The sequence below is a fragment of the Rattus norvegicus genome, chromosome 16 (genome assembly GCF_021556685.1).
Source record: "Rattus norvegicus strain SHRSP/BbbUtx chromosome 16, alternate assembly SHRSP_T2T, whole genome shotgun sequence".
Classification (NCBI taxonomy): domain Eukaryota; kingdom Metazoa; phylum Chordata; class Mammalia; order Rodentia; family Muridae; genus Rattus; species Rattus norvegicus.
The window spans coordinates 86,909,559-86,923,496 of NC_141549.1; the positions used below are offsets into that span (position 1 = coordinate 86,909,559).

Consider the following 13,938-nt stretch of genomic DNA (forward strand, 5'->3'; position numbering starts at 1 on the left):
ACACACACACACACACACACACACACACACACACACACACACAGGTCCAAGGACCCATCATGGTTCTCTGATCCAGGATCATTTGCTGATACCTCAAGCTAATAGACAGCGGGGAGGAAAAGCTGGACAAACACAGCTAGGCTACCATAGACAAGAAACTGTACACCCGGATGTGTCCCAAAACACAGGCCAGGAAGAACAGACCCAAAGCAAAACAGGATGAGCTATGAACGACTGATAACCATTTCCAAACACAGTGATTAATGCACAGATAGGAAAGTGGGAGGAAGTTATTAGTGCTGGGCCAAAGGGTTCTGATGAGATTAAGCTCAGTTAGATGCTTGCCTTACATGAGGCCATAGAAAACATGCTTCTCTAATTAGCGAGTGATCTAACCAGAGGGGAAGTGTGCAGATAAGCCAGTGAGAAAGGAATCATGGAAACTTCGCCCTTAGACGTGCTGTGAAACAAGCCAGAAGCCCTATGGAGGCCTGGCTGATGAGCCAGCCATTCTGCTTTTGAATGGATTCAGTGAGTTGAAATTTCTCTCCTCCTATCATGTCTAGAAATAAATCCCAACTCAAAAATCAAAACGAACATATGTGACCCTCATGTTTCAAGAAACCAAAACGAAAGGAAGACAGAAGAAGCCATGTAGAGTGTTTCTCAAGAGCCACTTCAGTCAGTGTGCAAGCCGTGAGTGTGTACCCCTATAGTTCTGGGATCCAGGAAAGGCCAACAAAGTCCACCTCTCGGATGTAAGGCAGATCCAGGTGAGAGGGAACCTTGAGCGTCGATCCCACTTGCTCCTGGCAGAGACTCAAGACGGAGTCTCCCTCTGAGAAAGTTTCTCGAAGAGCTGCTGGGGAACCAACAAATGAAGTCAGAAGTTGTCTTCGGTGGCCCCTTGAGCAGATGTCAGCAGAGAGATGCTTCACTGGAGGCCATGCTAGGCCACTCCATCTCGCTAGAGAAAGCAAGAGGTAAGAGGCTGATTTGCACTCTTACAGCCATGTTTGGTGTTGGGACTCCCACAGTCCAGAGCTAGGGTCTTTGTCCCCATTGGGGAGGGGGGGTCCCTCTGTGTCCATGTTGGTATCAAGTGTCCTATTCTTAGTGACCTCGCGTTGCATAGAGCAGTGGCTTCTCACCCTGAAAGACTATATTCCATAAATAGCTTTGGGTTCCATTTTGAGGGTGGAGGATACCCACACGCCTTAGTGAACACAGAATACAGTCTGGTGGGCACCACTTATGTACAGACAAAGAGAGGGTACAACTCCTTCACTTGGACCCAGTGCAAAGGTAGCCATCTGGCAATCTGATGGCAGAGGCCCCACCCAGCTGCCGTCTGACACCTGATGTGTACCTCAAGGACCAAGAGGCAGGGGACTCCAGCTTTCCTAGGCTTCAGCCAGGCTCCATTCCTGCTGTTGACAGGATTACTTGAGTCTGGACCACCCGTCCTCTGGATATTTATCTGTTCTTTCCATTCCTTCACCTGAACATGGTCTTGCCCTTTTTATCTCTGCAGCTAGGCTCAGCTCAACGCCTCTGCTCTCAATCTTCCACACCCTCAGCTGCAGCTGCTCTGGCCTCTGCAGAGTTCATTTCGGGTTTACTGTGTTATCACAGTAGACAGATCCTGTTCCTTCCCTTCGGTTTCCTAGTCGTGGCTCCTTAGGGGCTCTTTGAATCTCTGTGCCTTTAATTCTTAGTAGTCACCTGTAACCTGAAAATATGAAGAAAGATGTATTTATTCAGTGGCGTGTGATCTGAAATTAATGTTGGTAAGATAGGAATAAAGTAAACTGTTCCCTTGGGCTGGTCCCACCAAGAAGAGTAGGATTGTCAGGCAAATCACTGTCGTTGAAACTTTCATACCTAGTGAATTTATGTTATTTGATGATTCCTGACGTTGTGGAAGGAGTCAAAGGTGTTCCTTTATGTTTTCCACACAGCACATTTATGACAGTTTACTCAAAACAGAGAAAAGCTAGAGACTGTCAGGGCACACAGAGATGGTGTGGGTTTTCTGGTGGAGCGAGAAGGCTGACAAATTAGTTCCCTGATGAAAATATGTACTATAAAACAAACAAACAAGCAAAAAATCCCCACTATGACCAAATGACCAAAGAGGGTAAGTTATAGCTCACTCTACCTCCCTGCTGGGGACCAACCAGCACCACCATCTTTGCGGACGCACCGAGAGAAGAGACGCGGTGGTAGCTCACACGGTGTGTCGAGTGGCAGATGGAGATGCTCTGTGAGCTGGAGAGAGAGTGAAAAAAAACATCTAAACACACCAAAAAATGACAGCCAGTCAGAGACAGAGCTGAAGGGAACAGTGACTGTGATTCAGCAGTGGCCACGACAAGCAGGAGACAGAGAAAGTAAAGTAGACGTAGACAAAGCCTCTGCTTGCGAACGGGGTCAGAACATCCAACCGTTTGCCTGCGCTCGGTTCCAAAACAGGAACAAGTGCACACACTTTAAAACCTCCTTGTATTCCACAAGCTAAGAACCCGCGTTCCCCATTCCAAAGGGTGCTTGCTTGCTTAACATCCCAAGGAAGATCCTCGTGAGAGAGACATTCAATGAATCCCCGACTTAGAAGGTGCCTTGGATTCCTCTTGCTGTTGTAGGAAAACACACAGATACTTAAGAGCTCGCTCCTAGTCCTGGAGGTCAGGGTTCCAGTTAGTCGTAGACTGAAACCTGGGCATCTGCTGAGCTGTGATGCTCCTGGAAGTTTCGGAGAGGGTCACATCACATCTCCTAGCGTCTCAGACTATCCACACTTCTGCCTATAACTCCCTTCTTCATCGTCAGAGTCAGACTCAGGGCATCTTCAGATCTCTCTGACCCCTGTCCGTGGTCCCCTCTCTGCCTGGTACAACAGCTTCCTCCTGACAAAGCTCCCTGATAACTGTTTTTCTGTAAGACCTGGACATTTTCAAAGTCCCTTCTGCCGTTTTAAGGGAACATTTTACGCCCGTTGGAGATTCAGACGTAGGCATCTTTGAGAGGAGGCACTATTATCCCTGCCATAGAATGCACATCAAAAATTCCCCTCAAGGGAGATAAAGAGAAAAGCTAAGCTTGCCATGCTTCTCCAGGCTGCAGGCAGGGTGGAAAACAACTCTAATAGTTGCTGGCTGCTACCTAACAAACGGCTCAAAGCTCGGTGGCTTAAAACAGCAAAGGCTTACACTTCTGTGGTGAAGAAGTCAAGTGCTTTACTGTGAAGGTACAGCGAGGACATCTCGCCTTCAGGTGCTCTATGCTTCTGATGCTGGGAATGGATTCTTTATTATAAAGCAGCAAACATCCTTCAGATTCAGGGAGCCAAGCAAGGAGGTCCCAGAGCTCAGACATATCCTCTCATGCGTGAGGTAGAAGAACCACGCGTCAGAGGATTCCATCTTCCTTCTTTCTTTCTTTCTTTCTTTCTTTCTTTCTTCCTTCCTTCCTTTCTTTCTTTCTTTCTTTCTTTCTTTCTTTTTCTTTCTTTCTCTTTCTTTCCTCCCTCCCTCCCTTCCTTTCTCCCTTCCTTCCTTTCATTCTTTGTCTTTCTATCTTTTTTCCATTACCGTATTTATTCATTCACCTTACATCCTAATCACATCTGCCCTCCCTCCTTTCTGCCAGTCTACCTCTCCCATTTTATTTCCATCAACAGGTCTGATTTATTTCGTTTAACATAATTCACACTCCCCAAATGTTTCCCGCAAATGTTGTTAATTTCACTATTTTTTAAATGTCTGGGTAAACCCCCACTGTGTTTGGAAAACGTGTTGTCTTTATGAACTTTTCTGATTTGGGGAGCCTCAGCTGTTCCTGCTCACTTACTTGCACTGGGGAGAGGACAGGCATACACATTCAAATGTAGGGTTATCTTTAGTGAGCTGACCTGGAGTCCTGAGGAACCACTGCGAACTTTCATGAGTTACATGGAAGAAAGAGGCTATTTGAGCTTAGGGCTCAAGCAGGAACATTCTTAATGTCCAGAGAGAGAGACAGGTGGAGCAGGTGCAAGAGCAGGAAGCTGAGCGCTCACATGTCAATCACACATAGGAAGCCGAGAGACGTACTAACAGTGGCTAAGGCCACACACTCTCAAAGCCCGCCCTACTGACTTTCTTCCCCCATCAAGACTCCTCCTTGTAAAGGTTCTGTAACCTCGCAAAACAGCACCATTCACAGTGCTGGTTAAAGACTCTAAGTTTGAGGCACAATGTATTTATGTTTTATAAATACTGTAAAACAAATAATTATAAACAATAGAGAAACAATCATAAACTGGAAAATAATGGTAGAATTCAATCTATGGAAATAAAGTAAGGATCTAAACCACTTCTGCAGACATTAGAATTAAATTAATTTCATTAATTAAACCTAATTAACAAATAATAAAACACATCAAAACCACAATGATTTTTTTTTTTTTTTTTTTTTTTTTAGTGAACTTCAATAGATTTTCTAACACAGAGTTCTCAGAGATTCCAGGAAGCAGATGTTCTCCCATTTTCTGGAGAAAACAAAAATGGAAATAATTTTCTAGGGGGAAGTATGGGCATTTATTCAAATGTAAGGTATACATACTCTTTGGTCAATGATGTCACTCCTAGAAATGTTTCTTCTTTTTTTTTTTTTAAATAAATTTGCAGGCTAGTAAAATAATTTGGAAAACAGAATGTATGAAGTATTCTTTGATTTTTTTTTAAATCCAAATATAAAATACGTAGTCACTGACCCATATCGACACAAATAAATTATTGAGTAAGTCTATAAGGGGAACGAGTAGAGAAACGGGTCACACAGAAAAGCATTCCCATTAACTCAGGTATGTGTGTCAGCCTCCAGGAAGACGAGCTTACCCTGAGAGTGGGAGCTTCCTTCTAAGGAACAAACGCCTCACTGGAAAAGCCCAGTGGTGCCTGGTGCCCACGAGCAAGGTCAATGTCCACAGCAGTAACTCTCAGCCACAGCTCTGTGGCACAGGCAGTGGAAACAGAACCTTCCAACTAGCCTGTCGTCCACTGTTCACCAAGAGAGCCAAGCGGAGCCCAGATAAATAGGTTCCACGAGGCTAGGGGCCAGCAGCTCTCCAAAGGGAAGTTAGGAGATCTGGGCGGCCTCTGCAGAACAGATAGCACAGATCCCACTGCCATCCAATGTCTGCACCAGCAATTGCACCAGCAACAGAGGCAGAAGAGGTGTTAGCCTAGCCAGCCAGGTAGGTCCAAGATCCAGCTATGAATGCTTTGGGAGAGAGAACTCTTCCCCAAGTGTACAGCTCAGTAAAACAGCTACTTTCAGAGGATCCTTGGTGAAATAACTTGTGTGCTTTGAATATACAAATATCCATGAGTAGGGAGGGATTTAGGGGCAGGTGTTTCCTATTGGCTCAGTTTGAGACGTTAGCAATACTCTATTTGCGTGGGGGAAGAATTTCAGGTGTTTTCCCTGGATGTGACTGATTGCCATGAGCTTCTCAGTGGGGTGTCCTGGTTACACGTTCCAGAGCAGGTAACAGAAATGGATCTCAAGTCTGAGATTTCTGGGAACTGAACTCATTCAACCTTACCGGTTCTTCTGTGTGGTGGCTCCACCCATTTGCCCCACACAAACCTATAACTCTACTCCCATCATGAGAAAGCCATTAGGCAGATTCCGCAGACAGTCTACAAAATGCCAGCCCAGCGGCCCTCCAAGTCACTTATCCATAATAAGGAAAAACTGAGAGATGTCCCTGGCCAGCAGCACCCTGGGGAGGCAGGATGAATTAATGTGTGGTGGAAGCCCGAATCAGAAGAGATGGTAAAGTTAAGGGTCTCTGAAGGACAGGCGATATGTTTAATAGAGAGTCATTGCTGGCTTATTAACTATTACAAATACACCGTGGTGTCACGTTTATCAAGTGAAGCTGCAGAAACGACCATCCCCTCCCCCTTGGGGCCTTTGCCACTTTCTGTGTTGGCAAAATGAAGCTTTGTGTTGAGCGTCCACAGCTGACCTCCTCCCCCACCCCCATCCCTGGCCCTTCATGTCCTGTAGACACCAGGCGTTTTGCAATTCTCTTAAAGAGCCCCCACGTTTCCCCGAAGCCTTGGTCCTGGGCCTCCAGTGCAGGCTCCGAAGTCCAGGCACACTTGTCTTTCAATCCTTTTGAGCTGTTTATCTCTGCTGGCAGATTTATTCAAACCCTTTAGGCTTAAATGCATTTTCTCAGGACAAATCAGCCATAATACTGCATTAATGAAGCTTATTCACTCTGACTACTGCAGGGGACTCTCTCCCATTGATATGCATATGAAGTTCCCATTAATGGTAATAAGAGTGAAATATGTGGTAGGCATGCTGACATAAAAATAAGTCCCTCGAGCTCTACCTGTACAGTACATTTTGTTAATTGGGAAAAACTTAAAAACAAAACAAAACAGAAAACCAAATAAACAATAAAAAAAAAAAATCACGGGGGCTTGGGGGAAGCCAGCAACATTAAAATGACTTTCAAAGAGAGAAGAAACCTACTGAGTCTGGGTAGAAGCTCCTTGAAAACAAGTCAAACTCCAGAGTATACACGGAGGAGGACAACTGATTGGTTCCCTACACAGGAAGATACTGATTGGTTGATTACACAGGAGGACATTGATGATTGGTTGCTTACACAAGAGGACACTGATGATTGGTTGCTTACACAAGAGGACACTGATTGGTTGCTTTTCTAGTTGTTGATAACGTACCTGATTTAAACAACCAAGGAAGGAAGGCTTTGATCCCTCTCACAGTTTGAGAATTCTACCCATCATGGCGGTGAATGCGTGGCATCATAAGGCAACTGGGCACTGCTCCCGCAGTGAGGAACCCAGAGACAAAAGTAAAAGCCAGTGCACTGATCTATCGCTCCTTTCCTGCCCCAAGCTCAGTCCGACAACAGCTTACAGTGCCACCACTCAAGGTGGATCTTCCCTCCTTGATTAAGCTTCTCTCCTAACATCCTCACAGACACTCCCAGTGTCTTCTGGGCAATTGCGAACCCAGTCAAGTGGACAAGATTAACATTATGGAAGTGTTTGGAAACTTCAGTGAGCTGTGCTGGCCTTTCCTGGTCTCCTCTTGTCCCTAGACACCATTCTATTGTGGCTACAGTGACCTCACTGGGAGCAGAATCCCCGAGCTTCCCCCTCAGAACCACTGCAATGGTAGCGGGCATTGTCCTCGACACAGGACATAGCTGTGACTGTTGGTGGACCCCATAGACTTTCCCCAATTGCCTTGACGGTCTTCATTGGCATTTCCTAAGATTCGTTGGTTCTCGCCACGTCTGTACAGACTGACCCATTCTGTCTCCTGAAGACTTGGCGAACTGGAAGTTCAGAGTGATAATTTAACTGGCTAACGTACACAATACAGAATCAGCTATCTCCAGGATCGGGACCTAGCCTGGGCCACCGTTTCTCAAACAGGCCAAGACCTTGTGTTTTCTGAACTCTGACTTGCTGCAAAAAAAAAAAAAAAAAAAAAAAATGGCCAATCATCCCCAGTATGAGATAAAGATGCACTGCAGAACTGAGCCTCTTTCCCCAAGGCTTCCTCGGGATTGGGTAACCTGGATTCCGTGGTAGTGGAAGCAGAAGGCATCAGCAGGTGAGGGGCCATATGCAGAATAAGAACAACTGCGGCTGAATCTACCAGACTGTGGTGGTGGTGGTGGAGGTGTTGTCATTGTTATTGGTGGCAGTGGTGGATATATATATATATATATATATATATATATATATATATATATATATATTACATACGATATATATTACAATATATCATATATCCAGGAAGATGGGAACTTGCATAAATCCTGCTCTCCTCTGGTCTATTATGCCACACCCCAGATGTGACCTTCATCTCAACAATTTCAAAGTCAGGCTGTTGGGGGCATCTCTTCTAACCTCTTCTAGCCCTGAGTTGTTCCGGGGAATCTGTGCTTAGCGCAGAGACAAAATGTTCAGGGCCCAGGAGAAGCACACACAATAGTAAACAGGGTCTTTCTCTGCCATCCCTGACCAGCTTCATTAACAATGCAAACACATTCAGGAGTTCCTCTGCTATGTGCCACCCAGGGGTGCCTGCTGGCAGTCTGCTGCCCCAGGCAAGATGGGAAAGGAGACACAAGCCCACACAGCCCCTCACAGCTTACAGACCCTCCCGTGACAGTCACTAAAGCATTCTGCTGCCCTAGGCAACCACCTGCTCTCCCTGCTGCCCGTAAAACCATCCCTGGTGCAGCTTAATCCATCTCTGCCAGATGAATCCATGCACAAGTAGATCGCCTTCATGTTTCTGTTAAACGGTGCCTACCAGTTCTGTGAATTCTTGTTAGGTTTTTTTTTTTTTTTTTTTTTGAGAGGATTATAGTAAATTGTTAGAATAACAGGAGGAGAAGGGAAGCTTGCGTGACCTCCCCTCTAGAAGCCAGCGCAACCCAGGATGAACTCACATCCCCTCTCAGGTGCTAGGGTCCCACGCATGTCCCACTCTCAGCCTGCTTTTTCTTTTTTAAACACATTTTTTAGAAAAACAATTTTAGTTCTTTTTTCCCCCCCTTTCCGACTTCCTTCATAATTTTCTCCTAGTTGTATACTTTAGACATCGGCTTGAACACTTCCTGTTTAATCGCAAGGGCTGGGTAGTTTTATATCAACTCGATGCCGGCTAGAGTCATCTGAGTCAGCTGAGGAAACGCCTTCTTAAGATTGAGCTGCAGGCAAGCCTGTAGGGCATCTTCTTAATTAGTGATTGATGGGGGAGGGCCCAGTCTATCATGGGCTGTAGCCCCGGGATCTATTAGAAAGCAGGCTGAGTAAGCTATGAGGAGCAAGCCAGTAAGCAGCACCCTCCATGGCCTCTGCATCAGCTCCTGCCTCCAGGTTCCTGTCCTGTTTGAGTTCCTGTTCTGACTTCCTTCGGTGATGAATTACTGTGTGGACCCTGTGAGTGAAATAAACGCTCTCTTCCCCAAGTTGCTTTTGGTTATGGTTCTTTCATCACAGCAATAACAACCCTAAGACCTCACCACACTAAAATCCTTTCGAGAAAGGTGGGGGTTGAAATGAATCAAGTGGCTTTTGGATCATCTCTGTGGTTTTGGATGTCGCTGTGGATGCAGCATCACATGGTACACAGCCGTCATAGATATTGTGTCCCCTGATCTCCTGCAGACACACAGGGGACAAACTCAGTGCCACAGACAGAGGCTTTCGACCATCGGTGTAGATGCCACAACGAGGCCAGCACATAGTTAAGATACATTGTATCTGCCTTCCCTTGCCACAACGAGGCCAGCACATAGTTAAGATACATTGTATCTGCCTTCCCTAAAGCATACAAGACAGTGGTCTGAAAGATTGGATTTTTTTTCTCTTTTTTTCTGGAGCTGGGGACCGAACCCAGGGCCTTGTGCTTGCTAGGCAAGCGCTCTACCACTGAGCTAAATCCCCAACCCCGAAAGATTGGATTTGAGTCTGGAGTCTCAGACCCCCTAAGTTATAAACTTGGGGATACAGGGAGGCTTTGCCCATCCACACACACTCCTTTCACATTTGGCCTTCGATGTACAATAGGTTCCCAGGAATATTTACCCACGATTTTCTGGTGCCCTAGGGACCAACCAGAAGATGAACTCACGTGGGATGATGTCCTCATACAGGTGAGGCAGGTACAGGATAGAAGGAGGCCTGTCATTGGACAAGAAGGAAGGATGGACAGGAGAAAAGTTTAAAGGAAGAGGAGGAGAAGGAACGGAAGAGAGGACAAGGCTGTGGAGAAGCCACTGAGAGAGAACATGGAAGCTGACGTTAAGATTCCACACTGTACCTTTTCAGGTTGTTATGAATGTTCTTAAGGGATGGATGTGTATGGGGCTTTGTATGTTTAGGTGGGCAATTATATCCTATCAATTGGATCAGAGGTTGTTGTGTTGTGTGTTCTTTCTTGTGGAGAATTGAATTTGGGAGACAGTGTGGCATGCCACGGAGTTGGATATGTGTTTCTGATATGGAAACCTTCCTTGGGAACTAGATAAGTAGAGAGAGTGCTGCCAGGCTCAGAGAGAGGCCTTCAGCAGTGTGATATGGGATGGAGCAAAGCAGGTGAGAGGCTTTGCTGACTGGGACTAAGATATCTGCTAGATAGCTTGGAGCACTGTGGTGCCGAATCTAGTGGGGTTAAAAAAGGAATTTTTTTTATGTTTTTACAACAACAAACTCATGCTTCCCCCTGCAAACTTGGAAAGACGCTACAGATGATTCTTCTGCACATCTGGGTGTCTGGGTCTCAGCAGAGAGGGAGGGAAGAAAGCATGGGCTCCAGTGGAGATGGACCCTTGTCCTTGTCCCCTTACAAAGAGCAAGTTCAGAAGATGACAAGACAATGGCCCCCTCTAAAGCCATGCTGAACCCATTCCATTGTCTTGGGTCTTCCACACAATAAGAAAGAGTTGGGACCTAAGCACCAGCCTTCATTCACTACCCTGCTCCCAGACTGAGTGTGAAGGTCATCCCTTACGCGTTCTCTCTGCGGTGTGCCTCCAGCTCAGCTGCACCCCTCCCCGGGCTTCACTTTCACAAGGGTGGGAATGCTGAGTTCACACCTGGTTTATAACTGCTAGGGAGAACAGGGCTTAGGACCTCTTGGGAGTCAGTCTACATGGCTCTGTGAACCTGGAAACCGCAGCTCCAGGACTTTCTGAGAAGCTGGAAGCTGTGTTTTCTGACTTCTGCTTGGATTCATGTTCCCAACTCTGAATGGTGGGGATTGAAAGGGCAGTACTTCCTGGTCTTCAGCCTCCTTCACAACCTCAGTTAGTGTTACTATAGTAATGTCCAACCTGTTTCTGGATGCACTGCCGGTAACCAAGCACCCAACAATAGACACAATATCAGGTTTCGAGGGCCGTGGCCAGCATAGAGCATCCCACATGCTCGATACCCAATCTCCCATCACAGTGAGGTTTCCACCACTTGGGAAGAAAGGAGAAGGCACACCGTTAGTGACCACAGGACTCTGTAAATATTGATTACTCATGTCATCGGGCATCTTAACTCACATTATGTTTCATGTCCTTTGTAGCTGTTAACTTAGACTGCCAATGTCCACAAAAATAAGATTTGTGAAGTCAGCTCCCATAACAGATGGGAAAAGAGGCATACCACGTGAAAATACTACCTTAATTTTCTATCTGTCTCTGCCTGGTCATCTTCAGGGTGTGGTCTGATACAGCTAACTTGTCAAAGAGGTCAAGCTACCAGAACTCCGGGAGTGGTAACAAGAAAGTGTGAGTCACAGGGTCCTCAGTGAGGTGAGGCTAGAGGGTAGCTCCATGACCAGGGCTGGCAAGCACGTGAAGAGGAGCCTGTGGAGAAAGGCGGAGCCGTGGAGAAGGCAGAGCCTTTGAGAGGGGCGGAGCCTTGAAGAGGGGCGGAGCCATGGAGAGGGCAGAGCCTTGGAGAGGTCAGAGCCTGTGGAGAGGGGTGAGTGCATCAAGCTCTTGCTGTGCAAGCAGGTGAGCCTGAGTGTAGACCCTCAACACCAACCAAAAAGATGAGTGTTCTATCTGCCTAGAGTCCTGGCACTGGGGACAGACACGGGAGATTCCCAGAGGCTCCTTGACAGCTAGCCCAGTAGACAGGATAAAGTAGCGGATCAGTGAGATCTCTAAAGATAAAGTGGGGAACCATTGAGGCCCATTCAACGTCAGTCTTTGACCTGTACACACACCTGAATGATGAGTGTACACACCACACACACACACACACACACACACACACACACACAGAGAGAGAGAGAGAGAGAGAGAGAAAGAGAGAGAGAGAGCTTTTAAAAATATGCTCGACAAAAGGGGGACACTATGCCTGACAATGGAAACTTAGACAAGAACCCAGGGAGAGAAAGGTCATGGGTCTGAGATCAGAACCTGCATTACTAAATCAACATCGTCCCTAAGTACACTCTAGACGTTTGCCCTTATGTCCACAAGTAAGTGTAGTCCTTACCTATCAGCAAGGAAATTCCCCTTTACAACAGAGACCATTACAGAAAGCCATAACCAATCAAAATGTAAATTGCTGGAGCCCAGTCCCAGTGGATGCATCCACAACACAAGTCCTACACCCAAGACTCAGAAGATGGTAAGGAATGAGGGGAAAAGATTGTAGGAGGCAGAGGCTTGGTGTGAGGTCATGTCTTCTAGAAATACCAGAAGCTACACCCATGAAGTCTCACCAACATGACCGTTTAAACATGAGCTGAGCAGGGACAACATCAATACACATGCTAACACGGATGTCAGAAATCTCACTAGGCTTCCAACCCTACACAAAGAACTACAGGAAACTAAGGAATGCTCAGAGTAGGAAAGACAGTCTTCCCCAGGGAAGAGCACATCAGCACATGGCCAGTTCTGAAAACACACATATAAGTGACATGAATGTATCTTATTATGCAGAATGAGCAGTTACATTTCCGTGCTTACCATTATATACGAGCACATTCGTATGCACAGAACAACTACTAAAGAAACGGAGGTCATGCATCTGAAAGAAAACATGAGGATACTGGGGAGGGTTTGGAGAGAGAAAAGAGAAGGGGAACTAAAAAGCCCAATTGCTGCAGAAAACCAAGCACGTGCTACTCATGACTAAAGCATCAACACGAAGAACAAGGTGGTTTCTTTTCTTTTTATAAACTGGCCACATTTTCTGTGGTTACTTGTGTGATGGTTATTGATTTGTGAGAAATAAACAGAAGAGAGTCCTGATGGAGTTTAATGCAAAAAGGATGGCTTTTTGTCCGCTGCTGACATCATCATGATGTCAGAAACCTTTCATCTCCAAGACCGGACAATTTTATATGTATTTAAACAATCGCGGTTCCTGAGAGAGGCAGTGCAATTGCTAATTCGGAGTTGATGCAAGCTTAGAGAGCCCTGCATGTGACTCATCCGGGTCAGATGATGGATCTCAGAGCTATGCATTGGTTAATCTGTTTTGCACGAGAGCCCGGCACAGTTTGTTCCTTTTGTGTGAACAGACGACTCCCGTATACATCTGAGCCTGCTTGCCACCAAGCAGGGTCAATGTCTTTGAACTTGCGTGGTCACTGAGTCACCAGGAAAGAAAGTTTAAAACATGAGGTGGGGACTGTGATGGTTGATATTGACTATAAAGTTGACTTACTCCCGAACCGGCTGTAGTCTGAGTGGGGTGTCCTGATGCCATGGCCTAGGATGAATAAAAGGGATGAAGCAGAGTGAGGTCTGTCTGTCTGGCTAAGCAACCTGACCCAGCTGCCCAATCTTCCACTATGGACGATCTTCAGACTGTGAGCCGCGAACAACCCTTCGGTCCTTATGTTGTTCTTATCGGCTATTTTGTTATTAGTTCCGAAGAATAACTAAGTCAGGGCCCATCCTAGACACACTGATCCATGAGTGCCTTAGAGAAATCCACCACAGGAATTTCTAATAGCTGCTGGGGTCTGCTAGATACTTTCCCATGTCTCTGTTGGTCCTAGAATGTCATGCTGCAGAGCCCTGTTTCTAGAAGGTGGGCAGGGTGCTGAGCCCCTTAGCTCAGCCTTGCCTGCAGTTCCACCAGAGTTTGTCCAGAGATGGACAAGTTGCACTGACATTGCTCTTCACAGGCCGGGATTTAAGACACACTTACAAGGGTAATTGCATGCAAAGCTCACCACAGCGTGCCCAGCACAAGCCAATTTTTACAGTTTAATAATACACATGAGTGTTCAGTGTTGTCATCTATTAACACAGTGAATATCTACAACAGACTCCACCCCCCTCCAGTTCTAGGATGCTGGGAGGTATTTCAGAGGCATCTGGCAAGCATTCCCAAAGCCCAACTACCTATAGAATGGCATATT

General features: G+C 46.2%; 1 long non-coding RNA gene across 2 annotated transcripts; it reads right to left on the reverse strand.

The window, feature by feature from the left end:
- Positions 1 to 582: 582 nt before the first annotated feature.
- LOC102554684 (uncharacterized) lies at positions 583 to 9,838 on the reverse strand. Of its 2 annotated transcripts, none has more exons than XR_015640117.1 (3): positions 9,688 to 9,838; positions 2,207 to 2,271; positions 583 to 1,732 (listed from the first exon to the last, which is right to left on the reverse strand). It is a non-coding gene; the product is annotated as an uncharacterized LOC102554684 (long non-coding RNA). The 2 variants fall into 2 exon arrangements; XR_015640118.1 differs by lacking the exon at positions 9,688 to 9,838 and adding an exon at positions 6,750 to 7,717.
- Between the last annotated feature and the right edge of the window lie 4,100 nt (positions 9,839 to 13,938).